At 46.1% G+C, this 12,292-nt stretch overlaps 1 protein-coding gene across 2 annotated transcripts in view; it reads right to left on the bottom strand.

The window, feature by feature from the left end:
- GABBR2 (gamma-aminobutyric acid type B receptor subunit 2) overlaps positions 1–12,292 on the bottom strand; it is a 977,761-nt gene that overhangs the window by 63,840 nt on the left and 901,629 nt on the right. The window lies entirely within an intron of this gene.

Below are 12,292 nucleotides of genomic sequence, written 5' to 3'. Positions count from 1 at the left end.
AACAAATACAACTATTGGAATGTGCACTAATGTGCTAGCTTAAATCTAAAGGTTAAAAAAACTACAACAAATTAGGCTAAAAGTAATCAAAAGAGTTAAAATCTAGTGTGTCATTAGCCCTTTGGTTATTACAGCTATCATACATCTCTTATTCAGATTCATGAAACAAAATTTAGCTTTCTTGAGCATTTTGACAGTGCCTCCAATAACTTCACTGTCAGTCATTTCTACATCTGAGTTAATATTAGCATACTTGTGTTAAGGTTTTTAGCTACAGCTAAAAACAGTCTGCAGGGCTGTGAAATAGAAGACAGACACTACTAAGAAAGGCCAACAGACAACAACATTGTAGAAAAAAAGATAGTTTGAATAATGGAACATCAAGACTATTAAAAAGGTGAGAGGGTCATTAACACCTGTGAATTGCAGAGACATTAGCAGGAATCAGGGAGATGACAATAACCTATGAAGTCCATTTACTCTGTCAGCACTGCCCAAATAGAAATTCTGCTGCCTACTTCCAGGCAGCTGGTTTTGAAGTTTAGATGGAGCAGGAATCATAGCGGGGTGCAACATAGGGGAGTGCATTGCACCCTCCCCCTTCCCACCTCACTGATCATCCCTGGCCACTGCATTACGGAAACTGCAACAAGAGCTCATGACAGGCTATAACTTTCTGAAGCAGGTTCCTCTAGAGACCAAGTGAAAATCTCTGCAAAAGCTAATACTGCTAGAAGCCTCAGAGATTTCCATATATTGTGCAGACAATGCAAGAGGACAAGACAATAGACTTGATCAGCCTTGCTTTGATGAGGAACAGTTATCATTTATGCTGAAATTTCCATCATAGGCTTTGTGTAGTGGGGGCATGTGCCCCCCCTGAGATTGGCCGCTGCTGAAGCTGCCACCGGTGGCTGTGCCTGTGGGAGGTTCCTGCTTGCTGCTGCCATGCCCCCGCCACCAACACTGCTGCTGCCACCTGCAGGTGGTCACTGTGCCCCCCAGCCTCTGGGGGCATGTGTTGTTCATGATTTCCATGTTCTTTGTTTTGCAAAACTGGTTAACAGAAATCATAAACAAATACTGCCCCAGTGCATTGGTTTTAATGAGAAGTTATATGTCTTCCACTACTTTTAAAAGGTGCCTACTATACAGAGGCATATGTTGCATTCACAAATCTTAATTTGCAAATTAGGCTATTGACTCTAATTGATTATTTATTTCAATTTAAGCAGACTATATCTTTCAGTTTATTCAAAGCTGTGAACTCCTATCCTGTTTTTCTCTTGAGACTTCCCAGAAATATTGGTACAAATGTTCAAAGCAATTTACTATTTCTAATTTAAAATGTTAGACTTGGTCTTCAAATGATGTCAGTCAACATGGGCTTAATGTTTACAAGTATATGTGTTTCCTTTTGCAGATAGCTACGTAGAGAAAAGCTCTGGTGGAGAAGAATGAATACTGATTTTCATTTGAATTAGGGAGTACCAGATAGCTTCTTACTCAAATGCAGAAGTGCATTAACATGGAAGGACTTCAGAGAAAAATTGACCTGCTTTATTAGTATCAGTAAGAATTTTGCTACAGATTTCAATGGGTATGGAATCAAACCCATAAGTTTCCTTCATCAGGCCTTCCATAAAATAAAACTTGGCTGCTGCTGACCTCAGATAACAAAAAGAAAAAGAAAAGAAAAGGACAGAAGAAACAGAAAAAAGAGCACATAAAAGGAAAAAAAAAGATGCAAACAGAAAGAGAATTTGTGGGCATGTTTCCTTTCCCCCTGGAGAGGAGACAATAAAATGACATTATATCCACCCCTTCCCAGGATTCAGCAGAAATCCTCTATAGAAAAATCAGTTATAATAATACTCTCTCACACAAGAGGTCCAGGAAGATAATTCTAACTTTCCCCAGTGGCCAATGACCCTGGTCTTACAATCACTGACTGCACACCTGCCAATGCCATTAACTTCAAAGCGGGGTTCAAGAATGCATTGTCTATCAGGATACAGTAATTACACGGCATCACAATGCACAATATTATGATGCCACTAATTGGGCTTAGGGATCATCAAAATCCTTCCTTCTTTTTGACCAGTGAAGTGTTTCACAACTCCAAAGACATTGTGCACTGAATTAAATTGGACAGTTTAACTTGAGGAGTAAACTTTCTAGAACTTCTTTTGTTTGTGCCTGGAATGAAGTAAAATTCATATGAAAAGTGTTGCATTAACTATCCTAAAAACAAAATAGTGCTGACATTTCATTCCATGTGCAGAGGACTGTCCTGAGAACACATTTTTTCAATGAGTCTTAATCTTGCTTTAATGCGTTATGTGGTCAAATAGTGTCCCCCTTCCCTATTCAGGGCTCACCTGCTGTCTGAATTTGGAGATAAAATTATTTACATCACTAGCCAAGCACAGAGATCATTTTTTTCCAGCTCTATTTGTTTTTTATCTATTGCTGAAGAGCTGCCTCCATTTAAATCAGCTCAGGATATGGCCCCCCTTCTCTCTGTAGGTATGCTTGGTTCCTGAGAAACACTCTCCCTCTTTTCCAGCTCCTACTTTTGAGAGAAGAGTTAGGTGCCAGGGGATGAGACTTCCACTCAGTGAAGTGGACTATGCCACTTGCTTTACTGTACTTGTTCCTGAAGGGAAACTGCCGCTGACACTTATGCTGAAGCACAGCACCCTTGTGCTCCTCGTGCTTAGAAAAGTCAAGCTGTTGTCTGTTATTCTGAAGAGAGCATGCACAAAAGGACACTGAAGAGCAATACTATAATTCAGCCCTAGGCAGAGACAGGCCTTTCTCTTCTATTTCACCAAGGTATTTGTCTCCTAAGAGAACATAGCTAACTGCTGTTCTGTTTTTAGGACTAGAGAGAATACGTGTGCCCATTACTCAAAACAGAAATGCCGGCAAGAATGGTAATTTGAAAAAAGGGGCTAAAATATGTTAACATTCAATTAGGGTAGTAGGAAATAACTTATTTCTTTAATGGGATTAATGGAAAAACTGCCAGCATTCATCAGAAACAAATGTAGGTTTTCCCGGGATCAGGGGCTTCATCTTACATAGACACACAAAACTCCTGTTGAAGACAAAGAAGTCTGAATGAGTGAAGTGCTCCAGTTTGTTTGCAGAATAAGGTCTAGTGTCAATTACAAAGGTTGGAAGCCTCCTGTATGTGACAGCACTTGCTTTGAAGCCAAATTCAGACCGTGACTTTTACTATTTTTAATATTAATTTTGTTACAAGCTCATGCATGTTGCATTTATGACTGTTCTTCATCAAGTATTGATGCTTTAACTTTTGGTTGATTTTTGTTTATCTTTCATATTCTCATTTTGCTGATTTCCCTTTTTTGTTTCTGTATTGTTTTTTCCATGAATTTACTAATTACAGCAAAAAGGTATGTAAAAATAGTATTTTGTGATGCCCAATGATTTTTTTAAACCTGCATAATTATAATTGAATGCAGCACTTCAATGACCTTTCTAATCATCCACCATTTGTGCACTTTGTTATTGCCATAGAGAAGATGACAGCATAAATGCTAGTGAGGATTGTATATGTACCAGACTCCTGCACTTTCCTTTTATAGAAAGCAGTTGAAATGCCCTTCATATGTCATCATCAAAAGTTTGAAGACCTCCTGTCTATGATTAGGCTGAAGTTGCCCTGCCTCTTTTGAAAACTAATAAGGTTTTTGATACTGTGTTGCTTTTGACATTTCAGGATAAAGAAGTTTTTTTTCCTGTTAACTTTACACTATTCACATAGCATCCCCAGTAAAATGCTTGCTTATGCTAAATCTAAAGAGTTCAGAAAAAGGCTTTCAGGCACCTTAAGCAAGTTGCTTTTGAAGCAATTATAAACCTCTTATATATGCACATCTATTAAAAGAGGAAGTAGTAGCAACAACCCATGTGTTTAGGCAGGTTGGCAGCACCTGTCCCCCCCACTCCAAGTCAGAACAGCCATCATGTATATTGGTCTATACAAGTCATTGTGCTAGAAAAGGAGTGGCACAGTTTGAACCCTGTGGATTTGGCTCAGGTACAGTTACAAGGGATCACAATGTTTGGAAAAGTCAGAGTGGAAAGAACCCTTTTTCAATTTGTCCACCAAATGGCACTTACCCAGTCATATAACATCCATTTCTGTCATTTACACAGTTTGCAATCCTATTCTATATGCAATGTGGGCACGAAGGGCCAGCTTCTGTTCCATATATTGGATGTCTAAGTGGATTTAAGTGCCTAAGTATGAGTCTGTTCCATCCTGCTCAAATCTCTGAAAATCCATATTGTGTCTACTTTTGTAACATACTGTCTGTCATCTGATCCTGAAGACTGAATCACGAACAGTGAGGTGGAGGAAGATCCATCTGCTTTTTACATTAGCAATTTTTCAGGGACTTGAGCAGGGTGGAAAAGAATTGCACTTAAGCACCTAAGTTCACTTATGTATCTAATAGGTAGAATAGAATTTAGCCTAGAGTATCCACACAGCTACAGAGCATGCTCAGTAGGGTGCATTCTGGCCTGGCAGGTATGTGACTGTATGCATGTACCCTAGGTGACTGTAAGTCATGATTTTGCATCCAGGAAAAACTCATACCTATTGGAATTAAGTAACAAGAGTGTGTGCATGTTGGGAAGGGAGGTGGGGAGGGACTCCCGTGTTTTAGCCAAATAACCAAATGCTTATGAACCCTCCTCTCGCTTGCTTCATGCATTTCATTATCACCATTATGCCCGTTGTACTATACAAGGATTGCTCAGAGACCACCTATACAAGATGCAGGATGTATTATATTATGGGTTATATCTAGGGGCATCATGCTCTGGAGGTGGGGGTGGGGGGTGTGCTTTAATTACAGTGATTCTCGGGAGCCACTCTAAAGTGGCTGCAGCATCTTGTATATTCAGAGTCCCGCACTTCAAAATGGTAATGGGGCGCTTTAACTCATTCAATGAGCTTTAGTTAATGCACCCCTGCCACCATTTTGAAGTGTGAAGATACTGAATACATGAGATGCTGAGGCTGCTAGACTGTGCTAAATGGCACGCTCCAGCAGACTCAATTAATTGGGCGTACCACACATCTACAGGTACCCAAAATGACCATTTTATGGCTGCTCAGTTGGCTTTCTGCCCACACAGCCTCATAAGGGACTGAAGAGGGAGAGGTCTTGAGCAGGTCCCCAGGTACTGCAACAGTTTCCTTTCTTACTACTGTCATACAATAACCCCAAGATGCTGGACTTCTCAGGAGATTTCTCTTGACAGACTTTTCTTCAACGTCTGTGAAGTTAGTGAAATGCCTTTCTTAGTATTTCACTACTATTCAGGCAGTGATAAATATTCCCAGAATAACTTGGATCTGGAGAATCTTAACAAGACTACTTTGCTGCCTCTACACATGCTCAGAGGTGTGGGAGGGGTGTTTTAATTAGAGCCCTTCCTGGGCAGCTGCTCTAATTAAAACACTGCAGCATCACATGTATTAAGCCTCTGCACATTAAAAAATGGCCGTGGGGTGCTTTATCTAAGCCTTGTTTGATGTGCCTTGCTCTTACAGTGCATAGTGCAATATACGTTTATCATTTGTACTCCTTTATGGTCTTATCAGCTGGCTACAGGCTGTCCCAATGATGAAAATGGGATATTTGTTAAAAGGCTGCAGTTCTCACTTTTCAGTTTGAAAGTAGGCTGTGCAGGTCCAGTGGTTTGGGAATTAAACCCAGGAGTGCAATCTTACATTAGATTGTTAATTGGCCTTCACAGTCTCATCCCACCAACTATGTTATTTCTCTCCTCTCTAAACGACATTCATCCAGCTGTCACCATACTGGGACACAACTACAATGCTGCTGCATGAATTATGCAGCTTTGGTATTTTAAATTTGGCATACTTCACAGTCAAAATGTTTCCTCATCTGAAATCCAAATTTTTCTTCATCAGGGAGCAGCCAAAGCTTCACCTGAATCCAAGTTTCTTGCAAACTTAATTGCACTCGGTATTTCATTATGGATTTTTGTGAGAAGTTACTAGGGTTTTTATCAGCATATGCCCTTCTATATGTTAAACTGTACTGTTATTAAAAACCACAGCTGAAAAGGTTTTCTGTATAAAATCAGAGATTCTTTTTATAAGCAATGTATTGTGCCCATGGTCTCCATTACACAAAGATGATGGAAACAGCAATGCTAAATGCTGTAGGACATATTCGATGACAACCTGAGAATAAACAACTCAGGTATGAGAGTGAGCAATTTAACTTGAAATCTTCCTCTCTCTTTAACAGGCTATTTACTTTTAAAAATCACTATCATCATCAGTGCAAAATAACTTGAATGCAGTACTGCACCCAACTAGATTATGCCCGATTAGGTACTGTGCAGTAACTCACATATAGACACATTAATGCGTAGTAACATAGGAGTCTCCTGACTAGGTCTGCCCAGTCACTAGGGGTCTGGCCAGAGCCCAGCCCCAGGGCTCCTGCCTGGCCCCCTCCCCTGCTGCTGGGCTGGGCTGCTCTCTGGCAGCCCCTACCTGCAGGGTATAGAAGCCTGCAGCTATATCATTTTGTAAGGCACACACTTGATGAGCCTGCAGGAGCCTGTGCTCACTGCTGGAGATCAGCAGGCCCCATGTGCCCCCCTGGACAGCCTGCAGGCTGTTTGCCGGGTCTGCCCTGCTCCAGAGCTTCTGCCTAGCTATAGCTGAATGCTGCAAATGGTTGCAGTTTGCTGCACCCCTTGCCCAGCCCTGTGATCCCACCAGGGCTGCTGGCTGTGCCACCAAAGCCAGCACCTGCTCCCCACTGCTGCTCACCCTCCACCTCTTTCTCTTTGTAGGACCATAGTGAAGCACCTCAGTCGTGTGGCTGAGACTCCCTGGCTGTGTCCCTGTTGGGGTTGCTGCTGCTAGACCTCCAGGGCCAGCATCACAGGGCCAGCTGCACAGGGGCCTCATCCCTGTGCTGCAGCTGCCCATGAGGACTGGTCAGCCATGCTACTGCCAGCCACCAGCAGCACCAGTTCCATCCCTTGGGGGTACCCTCGCTGGGCACCGGTCCCCAGCCCACCGGAGGCAATGGACACTGGACAGAGTTGGATGCTGCCTGGCACAGGGAGCCCCATGCTGAGCCACCAGTCGTACCTGTGGTAAGTCCCACACTGGGGGGAGGCGGACCCTCTCAGCCCCAGTTCCCGCCCCTGGCCCCAGCCCCAGCCTGGCCCCCCTTCCTTGCCTGCCTGCTTGCACTCCCCTGGCCCCAGGTTCCCCCCGACAGCATGCAGAAAGGCGGGGCATGGGTCAGAACTTTATTGAGCTGCTCGTGTCCCCGTGGGTGTGTGGGCATGGGCCTCTCATGTGCCCAGGAAGGTGTTGATCATGGCAGCAATCTTCTCCTTGGCAGCTGGGGGCAAGAATGTGTAGCGCTGTGACAGATAGCCCACCAGGTCGTGGTGGATATTGCAGGGCAGGCTGGACTTGCCCCCGCACTGTCATAGCTCAGGGTCCTGATCCAGGAGCACAGGTGTTTCCAGGGCACCAGCAGGATCATCAGCAGCAGGGCATAGTGGTGTGGGCAGCCCTCAATCTGCACAAACAGCCCATCCTGCACTGCCCATGGCACCCCTCACCCCAGTTGTCCAGGATCCCTGAACACCTTAAGCCTGGGCACCAGGCACTGGGTGGCAGTGGGTGCAGAGCAATGCAGCAGAGCAGTGGGCCTGCAGGGACAGAGCAGGAGGGACAGTAGGGGCTGGAGCCATGGCAGCAGGTGCTGCCAGCAGCCTGGCCTGGCCCACCCTGAGAAGATGGCAAGACAGGCAGGCAGTCTGTATCCAGCCCTTGGGGAGCAAACAGGGACAGAGGGCTAGGGTGGCATCCTACCTGGCCAGTTCACTGTGGTTCCTGAACAACCTCCAATCTGAGGCCAGGCAGCACAGGGGCCCTGGAGGAGAGCAGCTTATTTCTCAAATGTTGCAGACTCTCACAAAAGTCTTTTGTCTGCAGGGCCAACTTCTGGACGTGGGAGGAGAGGCCACAGGGGCCTGCAAGATTGCTGATGCAGGCTCATTGCCACCTGCTGCTGGGGCCACCTGGAGGCACCAGCTGGACCAGTAGTGCAGCCAGGATGGGACCCACCTGCTCTAGTGTCTGGTGGTCACAGTGGAGGGCTGGGTGGTAGACCAGTGGGTGTGGTGGGTGGAGGACCTTACCAGCTAGGCTGCCTAGGATAAGGCACAGCTGTGGGTATGCTATGTCCACTGGGGTGAACTGGTGGCCCTGGAGCAGCAGCTGGTCACCCAGGGCTGCCCAGCAGAGGCTGTGTCCAGGTCCCTCTGTGCCTGGCTCCCTTCCCTGGCCCTGCAGGGCCCTTGGGTCCCTAGCAACACCCTGGAGTAGGCTTTGCACCGTCTGCCACCTGCAGGCATCCCCAGCTTTTGCTGCAACCCCCAGACCCACAGAGGAACTGTCTGCAGCTGGGGTGCTGGCTGCTTACTGCTGGGTTCTCCACCCTGCGCTGCCCCTGAACCCTTCCCAGATGGACTTGAGGATGGGGTGAAATACGGGAAGTGTCTGTGAAGTTTGGGGAATGGGGTTTTTATTGTTGGTGGGAGGAGAGGGTAGTGGAGGGGCACTGTGTGTGGCAGGGAGAGGGGAGGGGGCTGTGTTCATTGATGGGAGAGGGAGAAGGGATGGGGGAGTTTTGCTGTATTAATAATGTTTGTACAGTTTCTCTTATGTGTGTGTCCTGGAGTGGTGCTGGGGGTGGGCAGGGTGCCAGGGGTGTGTGGGCGGTGGGGCAGGTGGTCTGGAGTGGGGAGTGCAGGAGGACGAGGTCAGCCAGAGCCTCCCACAGCTGGTGCCCTGGGCCTGGCTGGTGGGTGCATGGCTGTCCTGGGGCCTGGGCAGGAGGGGCCTGGTGGGGCCAGCAGGGCCAGCACCATGGCCAGCAGCAGCACAGGGCACTGGTCATTGGTGGAAGGGACCAGGCTGGAGCAGTGGGGCACTGGGTGCCACTGGCAGGGACAGGTGCTGGGGCAGGGGCTGGAGCAACCATGGTGTGGAGAGGCAGGGTGGGCAGGGAGGGAGCTGCTGTGTGCTCCTTGGCAGGGGAGAGTTCAGAAGGCTGGGGTGTTCTTTTAAGATGGCTGTCAAGTGCTGGCAGCTGCCTTTGACCGCAGGATGGCTGCCAAGTGCTGGCAGCCATGTGACTGAAGACTGACGCCCCCCCCAGTGGTCACAGGGACACATGACAGGCTGCTCTGACGAGACTAAATCTAGTTCCAGTTCACCTGCACATGCAGACACCAGCCCTATTCCCATTTGCTGAGCAGTACTTTTAGACCATTAATACACAAGGACATATATCTTGCAGGATGTTGCTATTTCAAGTGAAATGCATGAGTTTATGACATAGGCTCCAGTATCTGGAGGCTTATAATGTGGAACAGCTGTTTATTATATACAGCTTTTTAAAGCAGTGGTGTTCAATAGGGGTGTGTGAAATGGGCCCTATTCGATTCAGATTTGGATTTGGCCTGAATCAGGGACAGTGATTCGATTAGTTGATTTGGATCACTGTGCCCAATTCGATTTGGCTGAATCCAAATCTGAAGATTTGATGCTGATTCAGAGAATCAGCGATTTGGATATAGACACAACTTTAAATGTTTTTTCTACATACCTCAAGGAACATGGCTCGTGGATGCTGTGATGCCAGGGCAGATGGAGCGTCCCACAGGAGCATCCTCCCCATGCTCAGCAGTGAACCTGGAAGTGAATTGGAAGTACTTTGGTCCACTTCCAGGTCCACTGGGGAGTGTGCTGGGGGCCCCCCCCACACCTCCCCCGGGTCAGCGATCAGCCGTGGGGGGACCCCGTGTGCTCCCCCAGACCCAGGAGGCACCAGTTGCCAAGCTGGGGAGGGGAGGGGGGGAGTCCCTCGCACTTCTGTGGAACTTTATGTGCCCCAGCATCGCAATGTTGATGAGCCGCTTGGTACCTTGAAGTATGTAGAAAAAACATTTAAAGCTGTGTCTATGTCTGAATCACCAAATCTGTCTGAATCTCTCCGAATTGATTTGGAAGGTTCCGATTTGATTTGAAGAGATTAAAGGGTCCTCTGATTCAATTCAGGTTCAAAGATTCAGCCACTGAATTGGGCGAATCTCTGCCAAATCGAATCAGGGACCGAAGCTTTGCACAGTCCTAGTGTTCAACCTGTTGGCCCTGCAAGTCAAATGCGTGGAGTGGGGCTAGTCTGTGGGTGGAATCAAGCCTTGGGGCCCAGTACCACCCCCTCCCATCCCATGCACACTGGGATTGGGTCCTGGCAGCCTGGCACTACCCCTCCTGTCCCCCTCTATGCTGGGATTGGACCCTGGGGCCTGGGGCCACCCTCACTTGGCTCTGCATGCCAGGATTGAGTGCCCCATTCAGCATGCAGGTCTTGGGGCTCTCCCTGTGTTTGGCAGCAGGGGAGCGGCGCCACCACTCTTCTGCTGCCCAATTTCCAGACTTGTGGGGAGCCCCATGAGCTGGATGTCACAGCGCCATGGGCTGGATTTGGCTTGTGGGCTGAGGGCTGAGCACCCCTGATTCACAGTAAGAAGTAACAGTGGCTGGCTTGCTTCTGTTCTGCCTGCCAGTCTCACCAGATATTTCCTGGGAGGTAACACTTCCTGGGCACCTTATTGTATGCCATACAACCTGTCAGCGCACTGAAAACTTAATTCATTGTGGTTTTGAACCTAGATTGGACAATGCACCAAAAATATATGGTTGGGAACGATCTTAAATTATAGGGCAGTGGACTGAATAATGTAGTAACAGTCTAATTAGCAACCTCTACCCTGCTCCCTCTTTGGATTTTCCATTTCTCTCCATGCAGACCTTATTCTTTTCAATCTTTCCCTCTTTTATCCTTTATTTGTTCTAGACAGCTCAAATTTGCAAATAACGTATAAAGAACTAGAACTTCTCAGTCCTAGTTCCAGATCACTTCTTCTGTGAAGAACAACTTTCCTCACAATTGTGGAAAGGAAATTCAGTTTTTAAAAGATGAGCATGCAATCACTTGACAAACATTTTATGTCTGCATTGAACTAAACCTTCATCAGTACCGAAATATGAAGTTTTTAGCCAACATTGTCCAAAAGAACAGATGTACCATTGTCCTGAGAGCCCACCTGACCTTGAAAAACAAGCCCTCATAATAAATTGACATTACTTGGGTTTATGTCAAACACTAGATGAGGCATAACTTCTAAGTACAACATAACTGTGTGTGTATTGGAACAAAAAATTAGCCTAAGAGTGCTAATATGGGGCTGTTGATCAGTAAGAAAGGTAGTCAAACAAGTCCTTATTAACAAACTACTCTTATATAAGAATTGTTGCCAGAGTATTGTATTATTAGCATCTGTTGTACTTGTTCGGTAGCCCTTAAATGATACATGCATTTTATTATTAATATTTGTATAGCACAAGGAATTTGCAGGAACTAATGATGTCTAGCCTGAAAGAAGACACTTAGCTAATTTGTTCAGAAGAAACACAGCTGATTTTAAACTCTTGCTTTTACCCTCTATTAACTTCATTCCTAACCTAAATCCTTAATTTCACTATCATATATATTCCACATTACTAATTAACTTTCTCTTAAAACCCTTTTCTGGCTCCTGGTAAAGATCAGATAAGGACTTGATTCTGAGTGGCAGTGACCAACTGCAAATTCCATTGCAGAGGATACTCAGTTCCCCTTACAATTGGGCCCTAATGGAAGAAACACCTTTCTGATTTGTATTTTCAATGAATTTAGTTGCAATGTTTAAGACTATGTTTTAAACTGAAGAAGAGTAGATTTAGATTGGATATCATGAAGAAATTCTTTACGGTGAGGGTTGCCAAAATCTGGAATGGGCTTCCAGGGGAGGTGCTTTCCCCTGCCTTGAAGGTGTTCAAAAGAAGATTAGACAAGCACCTGGCTGGGGTTACTTGACCCCCAAGCGCTCTTTCCTGCCCAGAGCACGGGGTTGGACTTGATGATCTAATAGGTCTCTTCTGACCCTAGAAATCTATGACACCTATAAGTCCACTTACATGTCTAACAGAATTTGGACCCTAGTGTAATCCCTCCCTACCCAACTGCAACTCTTCCCGGTCAGTGGATTGTTTGGAAATGTTCTATGGCCTGCCGAGAGAGCCACTGTTCTCATCAGTGAACCATAGAAAAATGGGGCTTGACAGGAC

Source organism: Alligator mississippiensis, chromosome 3 (assembly GCF_030867095.1).
Source record: "Alligator mississippiensis isolate rAllMis1 chromosome 3, rAllMis1, whole genome shotgun sequence".
In the NCBI taxonomy this organism is placed as follows: Eukaryota; Metazoa; Chordata; order Crocodylia; family Alligatoridae; genus Alligator; species Alligator mississippiensis.
Note: the sequence above shows the minus strand (reverse complement) of the source record. Positions and strands in the feature narration are given on the sequence as shown.